The 23,667-nt window shown below is 45.7% G+C and overlaps 1 protein-coding gene across 2 annotated transcripts in view; it reads right to left on the reverse strand.

The window, feature by feature from the left end:
• LOC127582080 (discoidin domain-containing receptor 2-like) overlaps positions 1 to 23,667 on the reverse strand; it is an 89,131-nt gene that overhangs the window by 48,912 nt on the left and 16,552 nt on the right. For both annotated transcript variants that reach the window (XR_007958054.1, XM_052037072.1), the window contains exons 2-3: positions 10,214 to 10,347; positions 4,435 to 4,536 (exon numbers count right to left, since the gene is read on the reverse strand). The gene's annotated coding sequence lies outside the window, so the exon portion shown is untranslated. The remainder of the gene's footprint in view (positions 1 to 4,434; positions 4,537 to 10,213; positions 10,348 to 23,667) is intronic.

Here is a 23,667-nt window from a genome sequence, read left to right on the forward strand (position 1 = left end):
GAGGAACTTCGGCTCAGAGTTGATGAGCTAGAGTTGCAGCTACAAACACTGCGCAGCATAAGGGAGGGAGAGAGTTATGTAGACACGGTCCATCAGGAGGCAGTCACCCCCCTTTACAGCGGGTACATCTGAGGTTCAGGATGCAGATAGAATGGTGACTGTCAGGGGAGGGAAGAGGAAGAAGAAGTCAGGCAGGCAGACAGAGCCGGGAACCCCGGAGGCTGTTCCCCTCAGTAACAGGTTTTCTGCCTTGGAGGCTGTTGAGGGGGATGACTTGCAGGGGCCTAGCTGCAGTAACCAGGTCTCTGGCACTGGGACTGGTACTGCTGCTCAGAAGGGAAGGGTGGGAAAGAGACATGTGGTAGTGATAGGGGACTCGACAGGGAAACAGATAGGAGGTTCTGTGGCAGGTGCCAGGATCTGGGATGTCACTGATCGGGTCCACAGGATTCTTGAGCGGGAGGGAGAGCAGCCAGGAGTTGTGGTCCATGTTGGCACCAACGACATAGGTAGGAAGGGGGATGAGGGTCCTGAAGAGCGAGTTCAGAGAGCTAGGCAGAAGACTGAGGAACAGGACCTCAAGGGTAGCAATCTTGGGATTGCTGCCCGTGCCACGCGATAGTGAAGGCAGGAACAGGAGGAGGTGGCAGATAAATGCGTGGCTGAGAAGTTGGTGCAGGAGGGAGGGTTTTAGATTTCTGGATCATTGGGATCTCTTCTTGGGAAGGTGGACCTGTACAGAGAGGAACGGGTTACACCCAGAACCAGAAGGGGGCCAATATCCTTGCGGCTAGGTTTGCTAGGGTGGTTCAGGAGGGTTCAAACTAGTTTGTGAGGGGAAGGGAACCGGTGGAGTATGTAAGAGGAAGAAGGGGATGGGAATAGTTAGATGAAACAGGTAGAGAGGCTTTGGGGAAGGAGAAGCAGAATACAGCTATAAAAGTAGTAAGGATAGATGGACTGAAGTGTGTTTACTTAAATGCAAGAAGCGTCAGGAATAAGGGAGATGAATCTGAGGGCTTGGATAAGTATGGGGGACTATGATATTGTGGCTATTACTGAGACGTGGCTGACGTCAGGGCAGGAGTGGATATTGAATATTCCTGGTTTTCGGTGTTTGAAGAGGATAGGGAAGGGGGGAGAAGAGGAGGAGGGGTGGCGATACTGGTCAGGGACACTGTTACGGCCTGCGGAAAGGATGGATATTGTAGAAGGATCATCTCTAGAGTCCGAATGGGTGGAGTTAAGGAACAAGAAAGGAGCAGTTACTCTACTAGGAGTATCTATAGGCCCCCCCGGTAGCAGTAGAGATATAGAGGAGCAGTTTGGCAGGCAGTGTTTGGAGAGAAGCAAAAATAACAGGGTTGTTATAATGGGAGACTTCAACTTCCCAAATATAGACTGGAACCTGCTTAGTGCCAAAGGTTTAGATTGGGATGGAATTTGTTAAGTGTGTCCAGGAGGGATTCCTGACGCAGTATGTCGACAGGGCCGACTAGAGGAATGCCATGCTAGATCTAGTTTTAGGAAATGAACTGGGACAGGTGCAGGATAGGTGGGTGGAGCATTTGGGGACAGTGATCAATTGCTCCATAACCTTAAAATTGTCATGGACAGGGACAGGTGCAAGAGGACAAGAAGATATTTAATTGGGGGAAGGCGAACTATGAGGCTATAAGGAGAGAACTTGGGAGTGTAAATTGGGATGTCCTTTTTGAAGGGAAATGTACTATGGAGATGTGGTCGATGTTCAGGGAATCTTATGCAGGATGTTAGGGATAAATATGTCCCGGTGAGGCAGAGAAGGATGGCAGGGTGAAGGAACCGTGGTGACGAGAGAGGTGGAACGTCTAGTTAGGGAGAAGAAGGCAGCAGTACATAAGGTATAAGCAGCAAGGTTCAGACAGGGCCCGTGAGGAATACAGAGTAGTGAGGAAGGAACTTAAGAAAGGGCTGAGGAGAGCTAGAAGGGGACATGAAAAGGCGTTGGCTAGTAGGGTTAAGGAGAATCCCAAGGCCTTTTTCACCTACGTGGAGGGTAGGAGGATGGCTAGGGTAAAGGTAGGTCCGATTAAGGACAAAGGTGGGAGAATGTGCCTGGAGGCAGGCGGAAGTGGGAGAAGTTCTCAATGAATACTTCTCTTCGGTATTCACCAAGGAGAGGGGTCTTGATGACGCGGAAGGGAGTGCTGGTAAGGGTAATGTTCTCGAGGTTTGTAGATATCAAGAGAGAGGATGTGTTGAAGTTGTTAAATAATATCAAGACAGATAAATCTCTGGGCCTGACGGGATATTCCCCAGGCTGCTTCGAGAGGCAAGGGAGGAGATTGTTGAACCGCTGGTAAGGATCTTTGAGTCCTCGTTGTCCACGGGGATGGTGCCGGAGGAATGGAGGGTGGTGAATGTTGTCCCTTTGTTCAAAAAAGGGTAGTAGGGATAGTCCAGGGAATTACAGACCGTGAGTCTCACGTCTGTGGTGGGTAAGCTGTTAGAAAGGATTCTAAAGGATAGGATCTATGAACACCTAGAGAATCACGGACTGATTAGCGGACAGCCAGCATGGCTTTGTGAAGGGAAGATCTTGCCTCACAAGCCTGATAGAGTTCTTTGAGGAGGTGACGGGAAGATTGATGAGGGTAGTGCGGTGGATGTGGTCTATATAGATTTTAGTAAGGCGTTTGATAAGGTTCCTCATGGTAGGCTTCTTCAGAAGGTCAGAGGCCAAGGGATCCAGGGAAGCTTGGCTGTGTGGATTAGGAATTGGCTTGCATGTAGAAAGCAGAGGGTTGTGGTGGAGGGAGTGCCCTCGGATTGGAGGCAGTGACTAGTGGTGTCCCACAGGGATCAGGTTCTGGGACCTCTACTTTTTGTGATATTTATAGATGACTTAGATGAGAGGGTGGAAGGCTGGGTTAGTAAGTTTGTGGATGACACTAAGATTGGCAGTGTTGTGGATAGTGTGAAGGGCTGTCGGAGCTTACAGAGGGATATTGATAGGTTGCAGAGCTGGGCTGACAAGTGGCAGATGGAGTTCAATCCGGAGAAGTGTAAGGTGGTACACTTTGGAAGGACAAACTCCAGGGCAGAGACAAGGTAAATGGCAAGGTACTTGGCAGTGTAGAGGAGTGGAGGGATCTGGGGGTTCATATTCACAGTTCACTGAAAGTTGCCTCACAGGTGGATAGAGCAGTTAAGAAGGCCTATGGATGTTAGCTTTCATAAGTCGTGGGATTGAGTTTAAGAGCTGCAAAGTGATGATGCAGCTTTACAAAACTCTAGTTAGGCCACACTTAGAGTACTGTGTTCAGTTCTGGTCGCCACATTATAGGAAGGATGTGGAGGCGTTGGAGAGGGTGCAGAGGAGATTTACCAGGATGCTGCCTGGATTACGGCATATGGAATATGAGGAGAGGCTTAAGGTGCTAGGGCTTTATTCACTGGAAAGGAGGAGGATGAGAGGAGACATGATAGAGGTATATAAAATATTGAGAGGAATAGATAGAGTAGACAGTCAGCACCTCCTTCCCAGGGCACCAATCAAGACAAGAGGGCATGGCTTTAAGGTTATGGGTGGGAGGTTCAGGGGAGATGTCAGGGGGAGGTTTTTCACCCAGAGAGTGGTTGGTGCATGGAATGCACTGCCTAGGGTGGTGGTGGAGGCAGATACATTGGACAGGTTCAAGAGTTTGTTGGATAGGCATATGGAGGAATGTGAGATAGAGGGATATGCAGGAGGAAAGGGCTGGATGGTGTGAGGGTGGTTTGATGGACAGCACAACATGGTGGGCCGAAGGTCCTGTTTTGTGCTGTATGGTTCTATGGTTCAACATCTCTAGCCCTACATCATCTCTCTCAATTGTACATCTTTCTTCTCTTGTTAACAGTGCTACCCTATCACTTTTCCTTCCCTTCTGTCCTTCGTAGAAGTCAAAGGCAGAGTGTTGGCAAGTTTTTTCCTCAAAGAGGGCTGTGGGTATCTGGAACTCCACCCCTTGAGGATAATGGCAGAGGTAGATAGATTTGTGATAAGCAACAGTGAACAGTTGCCACGACTGCGCACAAGCGCAGAGCTGAGATAACAATCAGACCAGTCACGACTTGATGGAATGGAGGAGCAGGCTCAAGGGGCCGACCGGACTACTCCTGATTTGTCTGTCTGGATGTCCCTGACAGTGATTCTGAAGCAGGAACCCACAGCTGTGGCTGGACATACAATGAATATTAGTATAGTTAAATGGCACCTTAATTGTTGCGGTGAGGAATGTTTGGCTAGATTAGATCCCACAGCTGGAATGATTACAGCCAAAAGACATTCCTTGTGAAAGCGATGGTTGGTGTGGGATTGGACCATGGAGTAGGTGAGGTGAGGGAAAGACTGACACAATTTGCATGCAAACCAGGACAACCACTGGGTAACCAGCTGCGGAACCGTACCTGCCAAATTGGGCCGCAGTTGTCTGTACAATTCATTGGAGGCGGTGATGTCTTCATCTGGGATCGTGCCATCCTGCATTCCCAATGCATAGCGGCACAGGCCTGTAGGTTAGAGGAATAAAGTACACCTAAGTAACAGATAAACCAGCAACTGGAGAACTACAAAATTTCACTTCAAACTCCACACAATAAATCCCAATGAATCAAATGTGCACAATGTGCTATTTATTCCAAGGTGACAAGACTGGGGCTATTTATAGAATCATTGAATCTTAGAGCACGGCAGGTGATCACTTGCAACATCTGGGCTATACTGATTCCTTGGAAGAACCATCCAACTGGACCATCTTAGGCAGTGCAATCTGTATCATTTCAATAGTTTCAACCATTCTCCTGTGCCACGGTTATCCTATTTGAGCAGTAATCCTGAGTTCCTTGATAAGGATAGGAGAGAGAACCAGTCAGCCACACATCTGTTGTCAGGAAATTACATGAGACTATACCTTTTTTCATTACTTGAGTGGATGTCAATGACAAAGCCAGCATTTAACATCCAGCCTTAATTACCTCCAAGGAGGTAAGTTGGCAAGTCTCCTGCTTGACAGCTGCAGCCTAAGGATGAAGCTATTTTCACAGAGTTGTCGGGTAACATGCTTCTGACAAGGCAGTGAAGGAACAGTAAAAAATTTCCACGTCAAGATAGGAGGGGCACCTGAATCCCTCGGAACCTTTTCCAGACCTCCAGACCTTTGGAACTTACACTCCAATCAGCACCTTCATGTCAGGTAAACATATCAACTGGAATTTGTAGCCAAAACGCATTGGGATCAGATGGACATGCCTGACATGTGTTGATAGTGGTTGATAGTGATAGGTGTTTGATGATAGCATAATGGTGGGTGGAAGTATGATAGTGCAGGTGGGGGTGGTTGACAGTAGGGCTTACCTCTGGAGCCCTGGTAACTTTTTTTAAAAACTTACCAGTGATTCCAGGTCAATTCCCAGAAGGGAAGAGGCAATGTCCCCTCCCTATGGTGATCCTGGTGGGAAAGGGCATGGATTCAGAAGGTGCTGTTGAAGAAGTCTTGATGGGTTGCTGCAGCATTTGGTGGACCTGGTTTAGACCACAGCCACCATGGAGGTAGCCAATGTTTCCAGTGATGGATGGGGTGCTGATCAAGTGGGCTACTTTGTCTGGACAACACCCAGCCTTTCACCTACTGGTTTGGCGGGGGGAGGGGGGGAGGGGGGTGTCCAGAGATGTTTCTTGTCCAATGTGATCCCTGGGCTGCTGATGGCAACATCATGGGGAGAAAGACTCAGCCTGGTTGAGGATGGCCATCGTCTGAGACCTGTGCAGCACAAATATTCCTTACCACTTACTGGTCCCATGCACGGAGGCTGGCTACACCCTGAAGTGGTGCTAGCACAAATTGCTTCATTGATTGAAGAGTTGTAAGTGGAAGAGCGTGCAGTGAATTCCTACCGTCGCTGAAAATATTGGGTTATGTTTAAAGATATCTTGAATAAAAAAGTAATGTTTCCTTTGTGTAGGAACTCTGCCACCTTTAACTGTTGTGACATAATTGCAACGTCAGACCTCAAGCAATCTGGTCTTAAGTCCCTCTGGAATGACATGGCAAGACACTCTAACAATGGGTAATAAATTCTGACCTTGTCAGCCAGGCATACACCTTGACCCATCAGGGGTAACAGTGATTTTGGATTCCATGAAGTCTCATGGTGTCAGGTCAAACATGGGTAAGGGAACCTTCTCCAGTTTATCACTAGTCGTTCTTAGCTGATGAATCAGAGCTCCTCCGTGTTGAACAGGACTTGGAAGAAGCACTAAGGTCTCTGGGTCCTGATGGACTTCGTCCTTGGGTCTTAGAAGTGGGATAGTTGATGCTCTGACTTTAATTCTTTTAAAATTCCTTAGTTTCGGTGAATGTTCCATTAGATTGGAAAATAGCAAATGTAAATCCTTTATCCAAAAAGGAGCGAGACAGAATGCAAGAAATTATTGTCCGTTAGCTTAACACCTATAAAGGAAAAATGTTAAAATCTGTGATTAAGGGCCATGATAGCAGGGCAGTTAGAAAAGAATAAGGTAATCACATAAAGTCAACAGGATTTTGTGACCACAGCCTGGTATGGAAGCTCCAATGCATAAAAGGCTCCAGAGTGTGGTAGACTCAGCCAGTTCCACCATGGGTACAGCTCTCCCCTGTCTCAGGAAGGCAGCATTGGTTGGTGTATTATACTTAGTTTTCCAGAGGCACTTGGTAAGGTCTATATCAAAGGTTACTGTGCAAAATAAAAGCTCATGGTGTAAGAGAACATATTATTGTCTACAAAAAATTGGCTGGTTAATAGACAGCAGACCATGAATGGGCTTTTCAAGTTAGTTAGATGTAATAGGTGGTGTGCCACAGGGATCAGTGCTTGGGCCTCAACTCCTTACAATTTTATGTAAATAACTTGGATGAAGGCAATGAAGATATGGTTGCTAAATATGCTGAAATGCGTAGACAAATGGGGGAAGTTTGTTGTGATGAGGACATAAGGAGACTACAAAGGAATAAAGATAAGTTAAGTGAGTGGACAAAGCACCTGCAAATGGAGCACAACGTGGGAAAATGTGAAATTGTACATATTGGCAGGAGAAATATAAAGAAGTATCTTATCTCAATGGTGAGAGAGTGCAGAGCTCCAAGATGTAGAGGGATCTGGGTGTCCTAGTGCATGATTTGCAAATGCTAGTACACAGGTACAGCTAGTAATTAGGAAAACCTATATTTACTGCAAGGGTAACTGAAAACAAAAGTAGGAAGTTATGCTGCCAGCTATATAGGCTGCTGGAAATTGGAGGAGTGAGATGGGATTTAAAAAGGTCTTGACAGGGTGGGGTACAGGGAAGATGTTTCTTCTTGAAGCCAGGGTCACTTTCAGAAACAAGGCAAAGATGAAGCAAATGTTTTCTTTCAGCGAGTTGTGAGTCTTTGGAATGCTTGTCCTCAAAAACTGGTGGAAGCAGTGAATTTGAATATTTGAACACTCTTAAGGCAGAGGTGGATAGATATCTGATTAGCAGGTGGGGTGTGGGGGGAGGTGATAGGTTACTGAAGGTACACAGTGATACAGAGCTGAGATTGCAATCAGATCTTATTGAATGGCGGAGCAGTCTACTTCAGTTCTTAGTTCATACATGCTTATACTTGTGTAAAAGTAGTAAGGGCACAGGGGTGGGGCAAGTATCTAAAAGCCCATCACCAAGCACAGCTTGGAGGTGCCTGAAGAACACATTGGGGAGTAGCATTAGGTGTATATGAAAATGAGGTGCCAACTCTTGAAGCTGGAACAGAGGACAACGTGCATGTTTGAACAGAGAAAGCAGCATTAATCGACAAAGTTAAGCAATTCCACAACCAACAGATCCAATCAAAACTCAGTTCTGCTATATCCATAGCTCTGGACAATTGAACATCTAACAGGCAGGGACTTGATGAACATTCCAGCCTCAATTGTGGTAAAGTTGTACATCGAAGTATAAAAGACGAGGCCAAAATATGTGCAACTGTGTCCATTGAGAAGCGCTGTGTGGATGAAATCAGCACTCTCCTGAGGTCATTCTTGCAGAAGTCAATCTGCAACCAATTTGAGTTATTCCAAGTGACATGTTGTGGCTGAGAACACTGGATATATTCAAGACATTCGCTGCAGTGCTGAAAGTTATGCTCTGGAACCAGCTGGTGAGTATCTTAGCACTTCCAGCGGAGTTACATCACTGGCAATTAGCCGGCAATGTGGAAAACAGCTCGGATGCATCTAGTTCATGGAAATCTGGACAAAACCAATCTGGCCAATTACCACTCCATCAAATTATTACAAAACAAGTGAATATTCACAGCAGTTCTACCTAGTGGCACACACCTACCTATAACCTGCTTAGTAAGTCAATTTGGGTTCTGCCATAACTGGAAATTTTTGTTGGGGTTCATTGTTATTCTTAAATCTTATAAAGTGATTTGAAACATGGAGAAGATATGTAGGTTAGTTCATTGATCAGCCACAAACATATTTGAACAGCAGAACAAATGTGGGAGACTAATCATCCTTCTTTCTCTGGTAGACTGTGAAATAATATGTTAATTTTAGCATTGGGTGCTATCACCAATTCACACATAAATTGCATCAATATATTTCGGGGAAGCAATCTAGCGCAGTTTACTAATAAAGCTGAAAATCTGTTTTATTGCAAAATGCAAATATTTTTTAATGCAACTGCATGGTCCATTAACTTTGTGTAACCCAGTTTTAATTCCTAAGGATGCTGTAGCATAATTGTTCAGTTACAGGACAAATAATTCAGAGGCCTGGACAAATGATCTGGAGACATGGCTTCAAATCTCACCACAGCAACTGCAGAATACATTAATTACATCAATCAGCATTAATGACAATGACCATGAAGCCACAGGGTTCTTGTAAACATCCATTACAGAGAAGGAATGCTGGCATTCCTCCTCAGTCTGGGCTCGATGTGGCTTCAAGTGTTATTTTTTTAAAGTATGTTTGAAAATATATTTGTACAATAACTATACACCAAGAGTTTCCTCAAAGGGCCTCAATTAGTGAACACTTGTCATGGTGATTAATCGATCTAGGCTGTGCCCTGTTTGAGAGCTGGCCCTCCTGCCATTTTAAAATTAATGCAAAAGATGACATGAACTCAATATGTGCTGATGTAACTTTCTCAAACCTTGGGCAATTTCAGGCAAACTACCCTGAAAAATCTACCCAGAACTTAGCAAGATTGTTGGAAAAATGCCCGACGGGTTCATTAACGTTCCTCAGGGAAAGAGCCCCCCTTCCTGACCAGTTTGGCTTCTGGGTTAACAAGGATTCAGGGTAATTGGTAGAAGGATTACAGTGGAGTCGAGGAAGAATCTTTTCACTCAACAGTAGTGGAGGTTTGGAATTCACTGCCTGAATAGTGTAGCAGAAACCCACATTACAATTAAAAAGCACCTTGATGAACACATGAAGTTCCATAACCTACGAAAGCAGGGAAATTAGATTTGCCAAAATAGTTTCCTGAGCTGGCATGGGCCAAATGGCCCTCTCCCAAGCTGTTAAATGTCTTTGATTCTATGTGTGGTTGCAGTCCTTTAGAGACCTGTTGACTGCTCACTGATACTGCCCAGCAATTCTCTCAATTGCTTCAACTGTTTGCGGTTCAAGTAGCTCACCAACCACTTTTCTCCGCGCTTCCAGAGCTGACTAATAAATGTCAGCCTTGTCGGCAGTGCCCGCATTCCCAAACTTAATTTTAAAAAGCTGCAATCGCTTCTTCTTTCCAAGAGTCCTGCAGCTCGGTCCTCTCCCTTCTCTGCTGCTCTATGCTTTGAAGTCCCGGTTTGGCTTATCCAAATCCTTGGTCATAGATCATTCTACCTACGTGACCAAAGACAGCAATTGACAGAAGGAAATATAACAGGAGGAAGAATCCCAACAGAGTCTTATCCAACCTTTACAATGTTTACAGACGAGTCACTGGGTCAGCTTGGGAATGGATCAAGCTTCACTTTAGGACCTGTACCACCCAGCTGAGACCATGCACTGACTAGGGACAGGACCTTCCCTTTCTGCCCAGCTAAGTCACTCGCTAGGTTACCAGCAGAAGAGCAGGACTTCAAGACACCCTCTTAAGCAATAATCCTCAAATCATCTGAACAAAATTACTGACCCAACATCGGACATTCCCAGAATTTCTTACCAGGATTGACTTGAGCTTTGGAATTCCCAAGATAATGAGTATCAGTAGGAAGCACCAAGCATTATGGTTAGAAGGCACTGCTCGGAGAGTTGGTTTCGCAGCAAAGGAGGTTTTTACAAAGGAGGTTTACATCTCTGAAAAAGAAAATGAACATAGGAATCACTGACAACATAAGCCGTAAAATAATCACTGGGCACGTGAACAATGGACTAATCAACAGGAACAGATTGCAGAGATTAATCATAAACTAGGGAACCCCACCAGGAACACCAGAAAGAAAGAAATAGGATTTTGACTGAGGGCACCAGTGCGAAAATAGAAAGAAAAACTTCCAGTAACAGAAACGAGAGAATAATCTGATGAAGTGTCAGACAGGGAACAGATAGGATAAAATAGCAAGGAATAACAGGAATAATTGCCAGGAAAATCAACCAGAGAGCAAGAAGCCAGAGGGTGCCTCTGAGTCTGCACCCAGGGAGCTGTACAATAACAAGCTCTGTTTTCATCCTGTTGATGTTTGTGTTGCCCAGGCCCCGAGTCTCCCCTGACTCACTGATGGATATAATAGCTCTGGTCAATAGTGTGCATGCATGGACTTGGCAGCACTCTGCAAATTCCTCCACAAGATCCCTTTCACATTCTCACTCAGCCAAGAAACTCGCAAACTAAAAGGTCGTGACCAATTTGGTGGTATTGGTCAGCTCACATAAGAAAATGTTACTCATCCTAGCTTCGCTGAACCCCAGAAATCATAACAGAAAAACTGGGCTAAATCGTGCTTGACACAATGAATCCTGAACAAGTATGAGGAGAGTGACTAGACCTTGGCTTACACATTGGGATGAAGTCAGCAGGCAATACTTTAGGCCAGTTTGCAAATAAATAATCTCTCTGTTAACCCCAATGTCTCCTTCAACATAAATGCACAGACTGCTTTGGGCATTTCAGCTGCTGAGTCACAAAGTCACGAGACAATTAGACCGTCTCAGATTTAATGCAACGTAAACACAATGCACAAGTTTAACGAAGTCTGCCATCCACTTCATTGCACTTCAACAGTCTTCACCACTCTTGACAGTTATGTAGCAGTATTCTGCATTAATGGTCGTAAACAGTCATTTGGTGCAGGATTGTGTGGAAGACACCAACAATGCATGCCAAATGAACACAAGAACAGAAGGAATAGGAGAAGCAGTAAGCTATACGGCCCATCGTGCCTGTTCAGCCACTTAGTAACATCTGCTGACCTGATTGTGGCCTCAGTTGCTCTCCCTGCCTGTTCCCCACAACCTTGGACTCTGTGTAGACCAAAATGTCTGTTCCTTTTGGCCTTAATAGATTCAATGATTCACCATCCACATTTCATTGGGGTAGAAAAGTTCCAAAGATTCATGTCCGCAGAAACAATCCCTCCTCACGTGTGTCTTAAATGGGTGACCCCTTATTCTGAAACTATGACCTCCCCCAGTTCCCACGAGGGGAAACTTCCTCTCAGTGTCCATCCTGCCCAGCCCCTTCAGGATTTCATTGAGATCACTTCATTTTCTGAACTCCAATGCCATATGCCTCACCTTTTATTCATAAGACAACCCTTCATCACGGGAACAGCCTGTTGTGCTTAATCTGATTTTAACTGCCCTTTGACTGCCACATTATTTCATCCTTTCAGAGAGATTCCCTTTGTTCCACCCATTGCCCTCTCCCACCTTCTCTGCTACCTCGACTAACTTGTTTCCTTTCTTAGTTCTGATGAAGTGTCCCAGGCCCAAAACGTTAACCATATCTCTTTCCACATGTACTCCCCAACCTACTGTCTCCACCATTTTTTTGTTATGTCGGATTTCCAGCACCTGCAGCATTCTTGATGTTCAAGTACTGTTGGATTCACTGCCACTTCTCTTCCAGGAATGCCAACACTGAGGAGGTTCTCCTCTGCTCTCCGGTGGGGTTCCCGCCTGTCCCTTTTGCCTTGTTCATCCTCAGTGGTTTCCCTTTCCCTTCTAGTCTTCGATAAGGCATTGATCAAAACTTGCTTCCACAGCCACATCTCCTTCCTTAGCGAATGTCTCCGACTTTAACTCATCCCATTGGATTTCCACTCAAATTTCACCCTTCCCAATTTGGATCCGCCCAGGATCACAGGTATGTTTAAACTATCTGGTATTTCTTGAGGCAGTGCTCTCATCGCATCCTGAGGTCCATGCTTAATGCCATGCATTGGTGAATGTGTGTTCTAGACCTGTCTTTGCAACTCCATCGCATTCGGGGCTGCAAAGAAGTTTTTTTCTTTTCTTTCAGATATCAAAGATTGCAAACTTCAACAGCTCTTGAATTCCAAATGCCTCCTGACCTTTCTCCCCCTGCCCTTTCTTCTAACCCACCTTGCTCCATTCAACCCCCTGCTGTGTTTTCACCATCCTTCTGACCTTCCCTCTTCTGATCGCAAATGATCCGTCCTCAAAAGAGGCCTCAGCTTCGTTCCCCAACAACTCCACCTTAGTGAATTCGAGCCTGACATGACATTGAACTCTTCTTCCGCTGCCTCCGTGCCTATTCCTTTGGCCAGGAGTCCTCACCCCAGTTTGTGGACCATTCTTTCCACCTCCAGAGTTTCCAGTCCATTGACCCCTTCCCTCTGGTCTCATACTTTCTCAATCTATCCATTGCTAACTGCTGACAGGACATTGATCACCTTAATGTTTGCACTCCCCTCTGAGCTTGCAGCATTCCGCTCTCTGAGAACCAACCCTGACATTATTATCAAACCTGCCGACAAGGGTGTGCTGTTGTAGTCTGGCAAACCGACTGCTACCTCACAGAGGCCAAATGTCACCTCCTATCTCCCTCTGGACCACGACCCCAGCATTGTCTCTGACACAGTCGAGGATCTCATTTGCTCAGGAATTCTTCCCTCCACAGCTTCCAACATTGGAGTGTCCCAGCCATGCACAGACTGCTTCTACCTTCTGCCCAAGGTCCACAAGCAGGACTGTCCGAGCACAGACCCATTGGGTCAGCCTGCTCCTGCCCCACTAAACTTATTTCTTTCTACCTTGCCTTCATTCTTTCATCCCTGGTCCAGACCCTTCTCACTTACATCGACGACACTTCAGACACCTCCGTCACTTTGACAGTTTCCAATTCCCTGGTCACCATGACGTACAATTCCTCTACACCTCCATCCCACATCAGTAGGATCTGAGGGCCCTCCACTTCTTCCCCAACCTCCTCCCCTCACCAACACACTCATTTGCCTGGTGGAAATTGTCTTTATATAAAACTACTTTTCCTTCAACTCCACTTTCTCTAGGTCAAAGGTGCACCTATGGGCACTCACATGGGCCCAAATTATGCCCGTCTTTTCATGGGATCTATGGAAGTCTTTGTTTCAGTCCTACCTGGGGCCCACTCCCCCCAAATCTTTTTCTGGTACAATGACGACTGCATTGGTGTTGCTTCCTGCATGCATGCAGAACTTGAAGATTTCATCAAGTCCTGATGCAGGGTTTCGACCTGAAACGTCGACAATTCCTTTCCCCCCTCAGCTGCTGCCTGACCTGCTGAGTTCCTCCAACAGCTTGTTTGTTGCTCGAAGATTTCATCACTTCCGCAGCCAGTTTGCACTCTGCTCTCACCTTCACTTAGCCCATCTCTGACTCTTCTCTTCCCTTTCTGGATCTCTCCTCCTCCGTCTCGGGGACAGGATAGCCAGCAACATCTATTACAAGCCCACAGACTTCCACCGCGACCTTGATTATACTTCCTCCCACCCTGCCTCCTGTAAGGACTCCATTCCATTCTGCTGGTTCATCCATCACATTTGCTCTGATGAGACATTCCTCACAGATGGCTCTGAAGCGTCTTACTTCTTCCTTGATTGTAGCTATCCCCCTGAGGTACTCGGAGCCCTTGACTGCATCTCATCTAGTTCCCGCACCTCTGTTCTCACCCCTTCTCCTCCCGACCAGAGCAAGAACAGAGCTCCCTCACCTTCCACCCCACCAGCCTCTGCATTCAATGGACCTTCCTTTGCAATTTCCGCCAGGTCCGACAAGATCCCGCCACCGGACACACACCCCTCTCCCCTTTCAGCATTTCAGCGATCATTCTCTTGATGCCTGCCTGGTCTGCTTTTCCACTCCACCACCCACCAATTACTCCCCATCATAAGGCATAGGGAGGTACAACACCTATCCTTTCATCTCTTCACTTCCCACTGCCCAGGGACTGAAACAATCTGGCCTCCTCTACACTGAACAAACCAAACTCAGATTGGGTGATTGTTTGCAGAGCACCAGTATTCAGCCTGTCGGGGTGACCCTGAGTTTACAGTTGCCCGCTACTTAATTCCCCAATCCACTCCCACTCTGATCTCTCTGTTTGTGGTCTCCTGCACTGTTACAATGAGGCCCTATGCAAGCTTGAGGAAGAAACCTCATCTTCCGTCTGGGCACGTTGAAGCCTGCAGGGCTCAATATTGAAATTTTCTAACTTTAAACTCGCTCTTTCTTTCTGTTTGTTTCAGAACTGGCTACAGCTCCCCTGCCATCACGTTTACCTTCGTCTCTCATTTGTAGAGTCTGACCTGCTGGACATGTCCAATGGGCCAGGAGACACAAGAGACTGCAGACAGGGTGAAGAGGGGAGATAGCCAGTATAAGAGGAGGGGGGAGTGGTGAAACAGGAGCCTGAGGTGACACAAAACATCAACAATTCCTTTCCCCCCATAGATGCTGCTCAACCTGCTGAGTTCTTCCAGCAGCTTGCTTATTGCTTGCAATAAACCAGACTCTATAGCATTACCCAGAATATTCAACATTAGCAACACATTCCACAGACAAAGAATCTTAACTGCCCTTTAACAGCTCCATTATTTCACCTTATTACAGACATGACCTTTGCTCCCCCCATTGCCCTGCCCCACTTTCACTGCTCCCTCGACTGCTTGTTTCTCTCTTTCTCAGTTTAAACAAACTGATATTTCTCCTGAAATCTCCAGTATAACCCCAGTATGGGTGCCTAAAGGCACGTGGAATTGGACAAAGGGAATGAAAATGTGAGCTGGACAAAGTGGCAGTCAGCAATGAGACTAATGGTCTCAGGTGATGAGAACAGACAATCGCCCCGCTGCCCACAAACTGACACCCTAACCCAGACCTGAGACATTAACTGTTTTGCTTTCCACCACTGCTCTCTGATCTGCTGAGTTTTGCCATTATCTTCTGTTTTTATTTCAGATTTCCAGCATCAGCAGGTATTTTTGTTTTGATTTTCAATAACCCAGTGAACCTCCTTTGCACCTGATCCAATACAGGTATATTCCAACTTAAAAAAAAATCAAACTATTTGCAGTAATCTAACTTGGACAGTTGTAGCAACATTTCCTTATTTTGGAACTCCATCCCCTATGCCACAAAAAAGCCAACGTTCCATTTGCCTTTCCAGGTTCAATTCGGGCAACATCCTGGTGAATCTCCTCTGCACCCTCTCCAGTGCAGCCACGACCTTCCTATAGTGTGGTGACCAGAACTGCACACAATATTACAGCTGTGGCCTAACCAATGTATATGCATGCTAAGTTTCTGTGTTTCATGGACTAGGTCTCCCTGATCCCTCTGGACTGCAGCGTACTGTTGCCTCTCCCCATTTAACAATATTTTCACGTTCTGTTGTTTCTGCCAAAGTGGTTATCTTCACACTTTCCCAAATTATACTCCATCTATCAAACTGTTGCCAGTCGATTTAATCTACCTCTATCACTTTGCAGATTCTTGCGAAATCCTCAGAAATTCCCACAGAAATGTCATCAGCAAATCTGGCTGTAATATAGTCGGTCCCTTCAACTAAGTCTTTAATATGATCCATTTATTCTGACTTTTTTGGGGAATTTGTTGGCCTTTAGCCCATAATTTTGCTTCATACTTTTCCCTTGTAATAGTGGACATTTTAAATTCTCCCTGACTTTTGCCCCTTGACTTTCTACTATTATTGCAATGCTTTTAATGTTTTTTTATAACCTGACGTTAAACATTTATTCAATGCCTCTGCCGTTTCCTTAGTTCCCATTATTGATTCCCAGTCTCATCCTCCAAGGGACCAGCAATATACCTTAGTGCTTCCCTTTTTAAGTTTTAGAAGTTCTCACTGTCGTTTATATGTTTAGAGTCATTGAGCCACACAGCACAGAAACAGGCCCTTCATCCCATGTCCCTGCCAACCATCAAGTACTTGTATACACAATTGTATTGTGGAGGGTCGTGGCTGTCACGTGACAGCACTGCCCATTACCAGGTCAAATGACGCACCACTGCCAATCAAGGTTTGGCTCCACCCCACCCATCAGCACATACCTGACCATTGGTCCCTTTAAGCACCTCTGTACTTGGCCTTGGGCCTTTGTAAATCACCTGGGCTGGACTCCAGCACTATAAAGAGTGCCACATATGCTTGGCTTGGCCTCTTTTGACTTCTCTGAGGGATTCACCCTGCTTCATTCCAGGCTGTGGATCGGTGCTGTAGAAATTGTTGGTAAGGTGTGCACTGTTAAAAGGGTTGGGAGCGTTCTAGTTAGTGTCCCTAGTAGCATAGAGCTGTGCCTGCACTGACTCAAGGGGTGGCGGGTATCATATTGTTTTTCCTTGATTGTCTGTACCTAGTTCGGTGTGTGTGTGTGTGTGTGTGTGTGTGTGTGTGTATTCTACCCCGTTGCGATTTTCCCATGCTTGCTATAAACAGTGCGCGTGTGTGTGTGTTGTTCCCATTACCCTTTTCCCTCGTTTGTCTTTTGTAAATAAATCATTTATCTCTAAGACTGTGTTCAGGGTCCTTGCCTCTGAGACCCCGAATCTGTTTCACAACAACAATCTGATTTACCAGCACCTGGCAGCTCTCTATGCCTTGGTGATTCAAGTGCTTGTCCACATATTTTTATAAATGTTATGAGAGTACTGGTCTCCATCACTTTCTCAGGCAGTGTGTCCTAGACTGGGTGAAAAAATTCTTCCTCAAACTGCCTCTAACCCTCTTAGACCTAAACTGAAACCCATGCCCTCTCATTGCAGACATCTATGTAACTGGGGAAAGTTTCTTACTACCTACCCTATCCATGCCCCTGATAACTTTACATACCGTTCTCAGCACCCCCTCCCTCAGACTCCCCTGCTCCAAGGAAAACAAACCCAGCCTATCCAGTCTCTTCTTATAACTGAAACAGTTCAATCCAGGCAAGATCCTGGTGAATCTCCTCTGCACTCCCTCCAGTGCAATCATGACCTTTCTATAGTACAGTGACTGGAACTGAGCACAATATTTCAGCTGTGGCCTAACCAATGTTGTACCATGATCTCTATGCTCTTAGATTCTAGGCCCCAGCTAATGAAGACAAGCATCCCGTGCACCTTCTTTACCACGTCTATCTGTGCTGCCACCTTTAGCGATCTATGAACTTGTGCACAAGGTCTCTCTGTTCCTCAAAACTCCCTAGGTCCTTACCATTCATTGTGTATGTCCTACCCTTATTAGGCCTTCCAAAATGTACCACCTTGGACTTGTCAGGATTAATTTCCACCTGTCATTGCTCTGCCCAATTTACCAGCTAATCAATATCATTCTCAATCAGTCAGCTGCTCACTACCAACACCACCACCAAGTTTCATGTCATCTGCTACATACCTCCTACATTCATATCAAAATCAAAGCTGCCCCATCAAACTCTTCCATAATTTTAATGTTATCCATTTGGTCTCTCCCCTTCTAGAGTGTTTCCCAGAGTGTCTAGTCTTTCATAACTATAATAAGCTCTCAGTTCTCATATCATGTAAATCTTTTTTTTCCATGTACTTCAATGCTTTGGTATCCTGCTTGCAATATTTAGGCTAGAACTGTGCCCAGTTCCCTGGTGTTATCTAAAATAGAGAGCTACAGAGCAAGTGCTGCAAAATGGGATTGGTGTAGATAGGTGCTTGATGGTCAGCATGGACATGGTGGGCCGAAGGGCCTGTTTTTGTGCTGTATGACTTTCTAAGGGTCCCAGCACTGATCCCTGTGACACACCACTGGTCATAGGCTTCCAATCACAATAACAACCCTCCAGCATCACCCTCCGCCTCATATTATCAAGCCAACATTTGATCCAATTTGCCAACTTGCCTCAAATTCCGTGGGCTCTGATCTTTTTAACCAGCTTCCATGTGGGACCTTGTCAGAGGCCTGCCTTAGTCCATCTTAGAGGCCTTACTTAGACAACATCAACTGCACTACCATCATCACTAAATATTGTTACTTCTTCAAAAAACTCCATCACATTAGTCAGACAGGATCTCTCACTAAAGCCTTGCCACTATCCCTGATCAACCCCTGCCTTTCCTAGTGTGGATTAACCCTATTCCTCAGAATTTTGTTCTAATAACTTCCCTACCTGATATTAGACTCACTGACCTGGCTTATCCCTGCTGCCCTTATTGGATAAAGGTACCTGGTTTCTTGCTAGCTTCCTCTGATAATCCATTTTTTCTTTATTTTAATCATCCTTTGTTGGTTTCTAAACATTTCCCAATCCTCTTGCCCACCACTAGTCTTCCCGTCAATGTATGCCTCTATTTTGAAACCAGCCTCAACTTCCTCAGTTAACCACAGACGGCTCCCTTCTTGCAGAGCCTTTATTCCCGAATGGAATTTATCTTTGTTGAGAATTATGAAATATCAGCTTTAGTGCCTGCCGCTACTTATCTTCCGCTTTACATAGAGTCATAAAGTTATACACAGCATGGAAAATGGCCACACAAGAGACTGCAGATGCTGGAATCTACAGCAAAAAGCAAGCTGCTGGAAATGCATGGAGAATGGAAAATGGCCCTCAGCTCACTGTGCCAATGCTGGCCATAGTACCTTCCATTCTAATCGCATTTTCCACAATCTGCCCCTAGCCTTCTATGCTTTGGTGGTTCAAGTGCTCATCTAAATACTTCTTTAAATGCAGTGAGAATGTCTGTCTTCACCACTGTCTCAGGCAGTGCTTTCCAGATTTCAAACACTTGAAGAGTCATACAGCAGGGAAACAGGCCCTTCAGCCCACTGAGTCTATACTGACCACTAATTCTGCACTGATCCTATGTTATTCTCCTCACATTCTATCAACTCCCCCCAGATTCTACCACTCACCGACACACCAGGGGCAATTTATAGCTAGCAATTACCCTACCAACCTGCACGTCGTTGGGATGTGAGAGGAAACTGGACCACCTGGGGGAAAACTCGTATAGTCACAGGGAGAACATGCAAATTCCACACAGACAGCATTGGGGATCTGCTGTGCTGCTGTTACCAATGCATAGTGATGGAAGCTGACCCTGTTTCCAACTCTCTGGGTGCAAACATTCTTCCTTAGATCCCCTACAAATGTCTAACACTTTATTTCAGATTTTCAGCACCTGCAGTTTTTTGATTTTCAATATCATATTCCTACGTGCCAAAGAACACTCATTACCAGTCAGAGTCCTTGCTTTATAAGAGATACTGACCAGCCTTGCATTCCTCCTGTACTTAAGAAGACTGACTTACTCTTCTTTTTATAACTGGCTGTTCCACAGATCCTATTGTACTCCGCGCCTCTTTTGTTTAAACCCTCCCCAACAGCCTTAACCCCCTCCCCACAAGGACATGGGATCTATTCTAGTTCAGATGCGACCAATCCAGCTTGCACAGCTCCCACCTTTCCCAACAATGGTCCCAGTGATTCAGAAACCTGAAGCCCCCTCCTCCTATACCATATCTTCTGCCAAGCCTTCACCTGACTTATCCTGTGTCATGATCACAGAATCACAGCGTCGTGCAGCACAGAAACAGCCCACTGAGTTTGCCCGGACCACCAAGCACTCGTTACACTAGTCCCATTTTATTCTCCCCACATTCCCATCAACTCGCCCCAGATTCTACCCCTCACTTACACACTCGGGACAGTTAACAGTGGCCAATTAACCTACCAACCAGGACACCTTTGGGATATGAGGGGAAACTGGAGCACCCGGAGGAAGTCCATGCAATCACAGGGAGAATGCGCAAACTCCACACAGATAACACCCGAGGTCACCCCATTTTCAGTGCTTTATATCTACCATATGCTTCTTTCTTTTCTTTACCAAACCCTCGATATCCCTTGACCTTCAGGGTTCCCTGGACTTGCCGGCCTTACCTTTCACTCTTACTGGAACATGCTGGCCCTGAACTCTCACCATTTCATTTTTAAGAGAGTCCACTTCTCAAGTGCAGATTTACCTGCAAGTAGCAGCTCCCAGTCTATGCTTGTGAGGTCCCATGTAATGGTGCTGAAATTCATCTTCCCCTAATCCAGACACTTAATTTCCGGACCATCCTTATCCCTTTCCAATAACCTACTTGTCAGTGGTGGGGCACTCTGGAGGATAGTGACCATAACTCTGTCAGTCTCCATGGTCACTATCCCCCAGAGTGCCCCACCACTGACACTTCATCCACTTTCCTGGGTCCACTTCCTGCTCTATCCCAAGTCAGACTGTCTACACAAATGGGCACTAAAAGCTCTCCTAAATGTACTTTATAAATTCCACCCATCCTAATTCTTTCACAGTAAGATGATCCCAATTAATATTGGGGTAATTGAAATCCCCTGCTCATAGTCATACAGCACAGAAAGAGGCCATTCGGCCCAACTGGTTCATGCCAGCCAAGATTCCCATCTAAGCTATTCCCATTTACCAGTGTTCGACCCATATCCCTTTAAACCTTGCCTATCCAGCTGCTGTAACCCTATTCCTCTTATAGCTCCCTTTCCTTGGAGGTGGCAGCACAGGTCGATAACGTGGTTATGAAGGCATATGGGATACCGGCCTTCACAGCTGGAATACATGAGAGAGATTATGCATCAAAATCGGTCAGACCTCAAGCTGGAGTCCTGTGTGCAGTTCTGGTCACCGCACTATAGGCGCTGGAGAGGGTGTAAAGGAGATTCACCAGGATGTTTTCTGGGATGGAGTGTTAACATTATGAGGAGAGAATGGAGAGGCTAGTTCTGTTTTCCCTGGAGCACAGGAGGTTAAGAAGGGACATGACTGACATAAATAAAATTATAAGTGGTATAGATAGGGTAGACTGCAGCGAACTTTTCCTCATATCAGGGGGAGACAAAAATTAGAGGACACAGATTTAGTGTAAGATTTAGAGGAGATGTGAGAGGGACAGTTTTCACCCAGGGTGGTGAGTACCTGTCATACACTGCCTGAGAGGGTGACGCAGCTACCATCGGGCAGGAGATACAGAAGCCTGAAGTCCCACACTACCAGGTTCAAGAACAACTACTTCCCTTCAACCCTAATCACTACAGTTCAGCAACACCATGACCACTTTGCTCTAAAAACAAATGCTTTTTTTGTTCTAAATGTGTTTTTTCTTGTAAAAATTGTGTATAATTTATGATTTTCTTGTGAATGCTGCGTATCTGATGCTATGTGCCTGTGATGCTGCTGCAAGTAAGTTTTTCACTGCATCTGTGTATACATGTACTTGCGCATAAACTCAACTTTGACTTTGATGGAAACAGAGTCACCGACAGCACTTAATTGTCCAGATCTGCAGTTGAGTTAACTAGCTGTAGAATGCTATGGGTCAAATGCTGGAGGATGGGATGAATACAGATTGGTCCCACTTCTCAGTGCAGACACAGTGGAGCAACTGACCTGTTTCCATACTGCATGACTCTGTGACTACCCTGCCACTGTGTTGGAAACAGGGGTCTGAGCGCTGCACTAATTACCTGTAATGTCCAGACCATAACATATAACTGCACCCTGAAGCAATCTTGGACTGATGAGTGACAAAACCCAACAGGGCCTGACGAGATCCTGCCGGACGATCCGATGAGACACTCAGCTCTGTATTTCAGTGTCAACGGAAGGTTGTCTCTGAACAGAGGTGTAAATAGGAGGCTTTGCCATTTACGCCTGTGCTGATAATCTTTTTTCACTGTTTAACCATTTATCGCTTTCCTTTGGAGAGTTAATCCCGAGTCCATTGCCACCATCCTTTCAGGTAATGCAATGCAGATCGTAACAGCTTTGTCTCTTTGGTTCTTATGTTGATTGTAATAAATTTAAAATTCTCTGGCTACCAACCATTCCAACAGGTTTTTCCTCATTTTCTCTATTAAAACCATCCATGCCTTTGTATCTGTAGGAAATAACTGCTAAATCACTTTTACTTCAAGAACAAGCCCAGCTTCTCCATGTAACTGTAATCCTTCATCCTTGGTCCCATTTGGAAGGTGTCCAACGTGGCTGTTGCAACAAACCAGCTGGAAGTTGTTCAGGCATCAAAGTGTTAATGGTTGTGTTTGCAGGCAGTGGGTGGGGGAGGATAGATGTGGACTAATTGACTGCAGCTGAAACCCTGAACACAGTCTGGCTGGAGTTCAGACACGATTCACTCAGAGAAGACAAAAAATATAGCTTGAGAAGGCAGAACAGATGGTTTAGGGTCATGGAATTGGTTCTCTCTGCTCCAAGCTCATCGCAAATTGTATTGTCAGCCTCTTGCCCATCCCCCACCTCTCAAATCCCTGCAGCATCTGCACAATTTTGCCAACGGGGAAACAGGCAGAACGAGCACATAATGCTGCAGAAAAGAGGTGGGAGAAGCTTCTGGCGCCATGCCAAGCTGAAGACAGCCCCCAGCCATTCCTTGACTGAATGAACCCTACAAGCAGGAGGAGGACATTCAACCCATCGGGGCTGCTCCTGTATTTACTTGACCAGGACAGATCTGCATCTCAACACTATTTACTCACTTTTGTTGCAAATCCGAAACACCACAAAGATTTTAGTCATATAAGATATCACAGACCCCCACCATCCATTCTTTTGCAGCAGCTATATCCAGATTTCCACTTCCCTTTCTGAAAAAGTGTTGGCTGATTCTGTCCTTGAATGGCCCAGCCAACATTTGATGATGATTCTCTTCAAGGCTTTGCTCCTTTACAGAGCATCATTATCCTTTCCTTCCCCCCCCCCCCCCGCTTTCCATCCTATGATACCTTTGAAACAGCAACCGCACATTACTATCACAGGTAACCAATGGTGTTATTTACCTGTGCCAGATAATTGTCCCCTCAGAATATGAAGCAGAATGGAGCTCACAGTGCTGGATGCCCTCAGCACCAACAACATTCACAAATCCCATACGTTAAAACTCCCATACCTGGTCACCTTCAACATACCTGTGATGCTACCAGTTCATTTGCTCCTCTCAGGCTATGGACGGTTTATGATGAAGCGTTCAACACATCAGAGCTGCGGGAAAGGCCCTACCTAAGCTGCAATTCTGCTGAAATTGCAGATAACTCAATATTAGGCCTCTGGTACAGTTTGTTTGGCCTTGGCCACCAATCCCACTCCTTGCTGAACAATGATGGATCACGGCGACAGAAG

The sequence above is a fragment of the Pristis pectinata genome, chromosome 23 (assembly GCF_009764475.1).
Source record: "Pristis pectinata isolate sPriPec2 chromosome 23, sPriPec2.1.pri, whole genome shotgun sequence".
Lineage (NCBI taxonomy): Eukaryota > Metazoa > Chordata > Chondrichthyes > Rhinopristiformes > Pristidae > Pristis > Pristis pectinata.